Below are 7,405 nucleotides of genomic sequence, written 5' to 3'. Positions count from 1 at the left end.
TTAAAAAGTATGCTTGCTTCAGCTGTCTAAAAGTATTTTTCATGGTAGTTCAGTAAAGGTTGAAGTAGTGACTGCAGTAAGCCCGGTGGAAATAGTTGTATTGTTGGGTTAGTATCCAGAGCTACAACAACAATGTGTGCTGATTGAACCAAACTAAATAGTTGGAGGATGCAGGCATCGATCCCGCTACCTCTCGCATGCTAAAGCAGCGCTCTACCATTTGAGCTAATCCCCTGCGCCTCCAACAAGAAGTATGAAATCTCAATGACCGCACTGCCAAATCCCTCGTCCATAAGAAAGGATACTTTTTAAAAAGTATGCTTGCTTCAGCTGTCTAAAAGTATTTTTCATGGTAGTTCAGTAAAGGTTGAAGTAGTGACTGCAGTAAGCCCAGTGGTGGAAATAGTTGTATTGTTGGGTTAGTATCCAGAGCTACAACAACAATGTGTGCTGATTGAATCAAACTAAATAGTTGGAGGATACGGGCATCGATCACACTACCTTTCGCATGCTAAGCTAGCACTCTACCATTTGAGCTAATCCCCCCTGCTCATCCAACAAGAAGTATGAAATCTCAATGACCGCACTGCCAAATCCCTCGTCCATAAGAAAGGATACTTTTTAAAAAGTATGCTTGCTTCAGCTGTCTAAAAGTATTTTTCATGGTAGTTCAGTAAAGGTTGAAGTAGTGACTGCAGTAAGCCCAGTGGTGGAAATAGTTGTATTGTTGGGTTAGTATCCAGAGCTACAACAACAATGTGTGCTGATTGAACCAAACTAAATAGTTGGAGGATGCAGGCATCGATCCCGCTACCTCTCACATGCTAAGCGAGCACTCTACCATTTGAGCTAATCCCCCTGCGCCTCCAACAAGAAGTATGAAATCTCAATGACCGCACTGCCAAATCCCTCGTCCATAAGAAAGGATACTTTTTAAAAAGTATGCTTGCTTCAGCTGTCTAAAAGTATTTTTCATGGTAGTTCAGTAAAGGTTGAAGTAGTGACTGCAGTAAGCCCAGTGGTGGAAATAGTTGTATTGTTGGGTTCGTATCCAGAGCTACAACAACAATGTGTGCTTACTGAACCAAAAATAGTTGGAGGATGCAGGCATCGATCCCGCTACCTCTCACATGCTAAGCGAGCACTCTACCATTTGAGCTAATCCCCTGTTCCTCCAACAAGAAGTATGAAATCTCAATGACCGCACTGCCAAATCCCTCGTCCATAAGAAAGGATACTTTTTAAAAAGTATGCTTGCTTCAGCTGTCTAAAAGTATTTTTCATGGTAGTTCAGTAAAGGTTGAAGTAGTGACTGCAGTAAGCCCAGTGGTGGAAATAGTTGTATTGTTGGGTTAGTATCCAGAGCTACAACAACAATGTGTGCTGATTGAACCAAACTAAATAGTTGGAGGATGCAGGCATCGATCCCGCTACCTCTCGCATGCTAAGCGAGCACTCTACCATTTGAGCTAATCCCCCTGCCTCCAACAAGAAGTATGAAATCTCAATGACCGCACTGCCAAATCCCTCGTCCATAAGAAAGGATACTTTTAAAAAAAGTATGCTTGCTTCAGCTGTCTAAAAGTATTTTTCATGGTAGTTCAGTAAAGGTTGAAGTAGTGACTGCAGTAAGCCCAGTGGTGGAAATAGTTGTATTGTTGGGTTAGTATCCAGAGCTACAACAACAATGTGTGCTGATTGAACCAAACTAAATAGTTGGAGGATGCAGGCATCGATCCCGCTACCTCTCGCATGCTAAGCGAGCACTCTACCATTTGAGCTAATCCCCCTGCGCCTCCAACAAGAAGTATGAAATCTCAATGACCGCACTGCCAAATCCCTCGTCCATAAGAAAGGATACTTTTTAAAAAGTATGCTTGCTTCAGCTGTCTAAAAGTATTTTTCATGGTAGTTCAGTAAAGGTTGAAGTAGTGACTGCAGTAAGCCCAGTGGTGGAAATAGTTGTATTGTTGGGTTAGTATCCAGAGCTACAACAACAATGTGTGCTGATTGAACCAAACTAAATAGTTGGAGGATGCAGGCATCGATCCCGCTACCTCTCGCATGCTAAGCAGGAGCTCTACCATTTGAGCTAATCCCCCTGTGCCTCCAACAAGAAGTATGAAATCTCAATGACCGCACTGCCAAATCCCTCGTCCATAAGAAAGGATACTTTTTAAAAAGTATGCTTGCTTCAGCTGTCTAAAAGTATTTTTCATGGTAGTTCAGTAAAGGTTGAAGTAGTGACTGCAGTAAGCCCAGTGGTGGAAATAGTTGTATTGTTGGGTTAGTATCCAGAGCTACAACAACAATGTGTGCTGATTGAACCAAACTAAATAGTTGGAGGATGCAGGCATCGATCCCGCTACCTCTCACATGCTAAGCGAGCGCTCTACCATTTGAGCTAATCCCCCTGCGCCTCCAACAAGAAGTATGAAATCTCAATGACCGCACTGCCAAATCCCTCGTCCATAAGAAAGGATACTTTTTAAAAAGTATGCTTGCTTCAGCTGTCTAAAAGTATTTTTCATGGTAGTTCAGTAAAGGTTGAAGTAGTGACTGCAGTAAGCCCAGTGGTGGAAATAGTTGTATTGTTGGGTTAGTATCCAGAGCTACAACAACAATGTGTGCTGATTGAACCAAACTAAATAGTTGGAGGATGCAGGCATCGATCCCGCTACCTCTCACATGCTAAGCGAGCACTCTACCATTTGAGCAACTCCCCTGTGCCTCCGACAAGAAGTATGAAATCTCAATGACCGCACTGCCAAATCCCTCGTCCATAAGAAAGGATACTTTTTAAAAAGTATGCTTGCTTCAGCTGTCTAAAAGTATTTTTCATGGTAGTTCAGTAAAGGTTGAAGTAGTGACTGCAGTAAGCCCAGTGGTGGAAATAGTTGTATTGTTGGGTTAGTATCCAGAGCTACAACAACAATGTGTGCTGATTGAACCAAACTAAATAGTTGGAGGATGCAGGCATCGATCCCGCTACCTCTCGCATGCTAAGCGAGCACTCTACCATTTGAGCTAATCCCCCTGCGCCTCCAACAAGAAGTATGAAATCTCAATGACCGCACTGCATCCCTCGTCCATAAGAAAGGATACTTTTTAAAAAGTATGCTTGCTTCAGCTGTCTAAAAGTATTTTTCATGGTAGTTCAGTAAAGGTTGAAGTAGTGACTGCAGTAAGCCCAGTGGTGGAAATAGTTGTATTGTTGGGTTAGTATCCAGAGCTACAACAACAATGTGTGCTGATTGAACCAAACTAAATAGTTGGAGGATGCAGGCATCGATCCCGCTACCTCTCGCATGCTAAGCGAGCACTCTACCATTTGAGCTAATCCCCCTGCGCCTCCAACAAGAAGTATGAAATCTCAATTACCGCACTGCCAAATCCCTCGTCCATAAGAAAGGATACTTTTTAAAAAGTATGCTTGCTTCAGCTGTCTAAAAGTATTTTTCATGGTAGTTCAGTAAAGGTTGAAGTAGTGACTGCAGTAAGCCCAGTGGTGGAAATAGTTGTATTGTTGGGTTAGTATCCAGAGCTACAACAACAATGTGTGCTGATTGAACAAAAGTAACTAGTTGGAGGATGCGGGCATTGATCCCACTACCTCTCTCGCATGCTAAGCGAGCACTCTACCATTTGAGCTAATCCCCCTGCGCCTCCAAAAAGAAGTATGAAATCTCAATGACCGTACTGCCAAATCCCTCGTCCATAAGAAAGGATACTTTTTAAAAAGTATGCTTGCTTCAGCTGTCTAAAAGTATTTTTCATGGTAGTTCAGTAAAGGTTGAAGTAGTGACTGCAGTAAGCCCAGTGGTGGAAATAGTTGTATTGTTGGGTTAGTATCCAGAGCTACAACAACAATGTGTGCTGATTGAACCAAACTAAATAGTTGGAGGATGCAGGCATCGATCCCGCTACCTCTCGCATGCTAAGCGAGCACTCTACCATTTGAGCTAATCCCCCTGCGCCTCCAACAAGAAGTATGAAATCTCAATGACCGCACTGCCAAATCCCTCGTCCATAAGAAAGGATACTTTTTAAAAAGTATGCTTGCTTCAGCTGTTAAAAGTATTTTTCATGGTAGTTCAGTAAAGGTTGAAGTAGTGACTGCAGTAAGCCCAGTGGTGGAAATAGTTGTATTGTTGGGTTAGTATCCAGAGCTACAACAACAATGTGTGCTGATTGAACCAAACTAAATAGTTGGAGGATGCAGGCATCGATCCCGCTACCTCTAGCATGCTAAGCGAGCACTCTACCATTTGAGCTAATCCCCCTGCGCCTCCAAAAATAAGTATGAAATCTCAATGACCTCACTGCCAAATCCCTCGTCCATAAGAAAGGATACTTAAAAAAAAGTATGCTTGCTTCAGCTGTCTAAAAGTATTTTTCATGGTAGTTCAGTAAAGGTTGAAGTAGTGACTGCAGTAAGCCCAGTGGTGGAAATAGTTGTATTGTTGGGTTAGTATCCAGAGCTACAACAACAATGTGTGCTGATTGAACCAAACTAAATAGTTGGAGGATGCAGGCATCGATCCCGCTACCTCTCGCATGCTAAGCGAGCACTCTACCATTTGAGCTAATCCCCCTGCGCCTCCAACAAGAAGTATGAAATCTCAATGACCGCACTGCCAAATCCCTCGTCCATAAGAAAGGATACTTTTTAAAAAGTATGCTTGCTTCAGCTGTCTAAAAGTATTTTTCATGGTAGTTCAGTAAAGGTTGAAGTAGTGACTGCAGTAAGCCCAGTGGTGGAAATAGTTGTATTGTTGGGTTAGTATCCAGAGCTACAACAACAATGTGTGCTGATTGAACCAAACTAAATAGTTGGAGGATGCAGGCATCGATCCCGCTACCTCTCGCATGCTAAGCAAGCACTCTACCATTTGAGCTAATCCCCCTGCGCCTCCAACAAGAAGTATGAAATCTCAATGACCGCACTGCCAAATCCCTCGTCCATAAGAAAGGATACTTTTTAAAAAGTATGCTTGCTTCAGCTGTCTAAAAGTATTTTTCATGGTAGTTCAGTAAAGGTTGAAGTAGTGACTGCAGTAAGCCCAGTGGTGGAAATAGTTGTATTGTTGGGTTAGTATCCAGAGCTACAACAACAATGTGTGCTGATTGAACCAAACTAAATAGTTGGAGGATGCAGGCATCGATCCCGCTACCTCTCACATGCTAAGCGAGCGCTCTACCATTTGAGCTAATCCCCCTGCGCCTCCAACAAGAAGTATGAAATCTCAATGACCGCACTGCCAAATCCCTCGTCCATAAGAAAGGATACTTTTTAAAAAGTATGCTTGCTTCAGCTGTCTAAAAGTATTTTTCATGGTAGTTCAGTAAAGGTTGAAGTAGTGACTGCAGTAAGCCCAGTGGTGGAAATAGTTGTATTGTTGGGTTAGTATCCAGAGCTACAACAACAATGTGTGCTGATTGAACCAAACTAAATAGTTGGAGGATGCAGGCATCGATCCCGCTACCTCTCGCATGCTAAGCGAGCACTCTACCATTTGAGCTAATCCCCCTGCGCCTCCAACAAGAAGTATGAAATCTCAATGACCGCATGCCTGCCAAATCCCTCGTCCATAAGAAAGGATACTTTTAAAAAGTATGCTTGCTTCAGCTGTCTAAAAGTATTTTTCATGGTAGTTCAGTAAAGGTTGAAGTAGTGACTGCAGTAAGCCCAGTGGTGGAAATAGTTGTATTGTTGGGTTAGTATCCAGAGCTACAACAACAATGTGTGCTGATTGAACCAAACTAAATAGTTGGAGGATGCAGGCATCGATCCCGCTACCTCTCGCATGCTAAGCGAGCACTCTACCATTTGAGCTAATCCCCCTGCGCCTCCAACAAGAAGTATGAAATCTCAATGACCGCACTGCCAAATCCCTCGTCCATAAGAAAGGATACTTTTTAAAAAGTATGCTTGCTTCAGCTGTCTAAAAGTATTTTTCATGGTAGTTCAGTAAAGGTTGAAGTAGTGACTGCAGTAAGCCCAGTGGTGGAAATAGTTGTATTGTTGGGTTAGTATCCAGAGCTACAACAACAATGTGTGCTGATTGAACCAAACTAAATAGTTGGAGGATGCAGGCATCGATCCCGCTACCTCTCACATGCTAAGCGAGCGCTCTACCATTTGAGCTAATCCCCCTGCGCCTCCAACAAGAAGTATGAAATCTCAATGACCGCACTGCCAAATCCCTCGTCCATAAGAAAGGATACTTTTTAAAAAGTATGCTTGCTTCAGCTGTCTAAAAGTATTTTTCATGGTAGTTCAGTAAAGGTTGAAGTAGTGACTGCAGTAAGCCCAGTGGTGGAAATAGTTGTATTGTTGGGTTAGTATCCAGAGCTACAACAACAATGTGTGCTGATTGAACCAAACTAAATAGTTGGAGGATGCGGGCATCGATCCCGCTACCTCTCACATGCTAAGCGAGCACTCTACCATTTGAGCTAATCCCCCTGCGCCTCCAACAAGAAGTATGAAATCTCAATGACCGCACTGCCAAATCCCTCGTCCATAAGAAAGGATACTTTTTAAAAAGTATGCTTGCTTCAGCTGTCTAAAAGTATTTTTCATGGTAGTTCAGTAAAGGTTGAAGTAGTGACTGCAGTAAGCCCAGTGGTGGAAATAGTTGTATTGTTGGGTTAGTATCCAGAGCTACAACAACAATGTGTGCTGATTGAACCAAACTAAATAGTTGGAGGATGCAGGCATCGATCCCGCTACCTCTCGCATGCTAAGCGAGCACTCTACCATTTGAGCTAATCCCCCTGCGCCTCCAACAAGAAGTATGAAATCTCAATGACCGCACTGCCAAATCCCTCGTCCATAAGAAAGGATACTTTTTAAAAAGTATGCTTGCTTCAGCTGTCTAAAAGTATTTTTCATGGTAGTTCAGTAAAGGTTGAAGTAGTGACTGCAGTAAGCCCAGTGGTGGAAATAGTTGTATTGTTGGGTTAGTATCCAGAGCTACAACAACAATGTGTGCTGATTGAACCAAACTAAATAGTTGGAGGATGCAGGCATCGATCCCGCTACCTCTCACATGCTAAGCGAGCACTCTACCATTTGAGCTAATCCCCCTGCGCCTCCAACAAGAAGTATGAAATCTCAATGACCGCACTGCCAAATCCCTCGTCCATAAGAAAGGATACTTTTTAAAAAGTATGCTTGCTTCAGCTGTCTAAAAGTATTTTTCATGGTAGTTCAGTAAAGGTTGAAGTAGTGACTGCAGTAAGCCCAGTGGTGGAAATAGTTGTATTGTTGGGTTAGTATCCAGAGCTACAACAACAATGTGTGCTGATTGAACCAAACTAAATAGTTGGAGGATGCGGGCATCGATCCCGCTACCTCTCGCATGCTAAGCGAGCACTCTACCATTTGAGCTAATCCCCC

General features: G+C 43.0%; 1 non-coding gene across 1 annotated transcript; it reads right to left on the bottom strand.

Annotated features, from left to right (window-relative positions):
• Positions 1-7,332: 7,332 nt before the first annotated feature.
• On the bottom strand, positions 7,333-7,405 carry trnaa-agc (transfer RNA alanine (anticodon AGC)). The gene has a single exon. It is a non-coding gene; the product is annotated as a tRNA-Ala (tRNA).

The sequence above is a fragment of the Oncorhynchus nerka genome, linkage group LG5, assembly GCF_034236695.1.
Source record: "Oncorhynchus nerka isolate Pitt River linkage group LG5, Oner_Uvic_2.0, whole genome shotgun sequence".
Taxonomy (NCBI): domain Eukaryota; kingdom Metazoa; phylum Chordata; class Actinopteri; order Salmoniformes; family Salmonidae; genus Oncorhynchus; species Oncorhynchus nerka.
The sequence above is the reverse complement of the archived record's forward strand: the minus strand, read 5'-3'. Positions and strand labels throughout refer to the sequence as shown.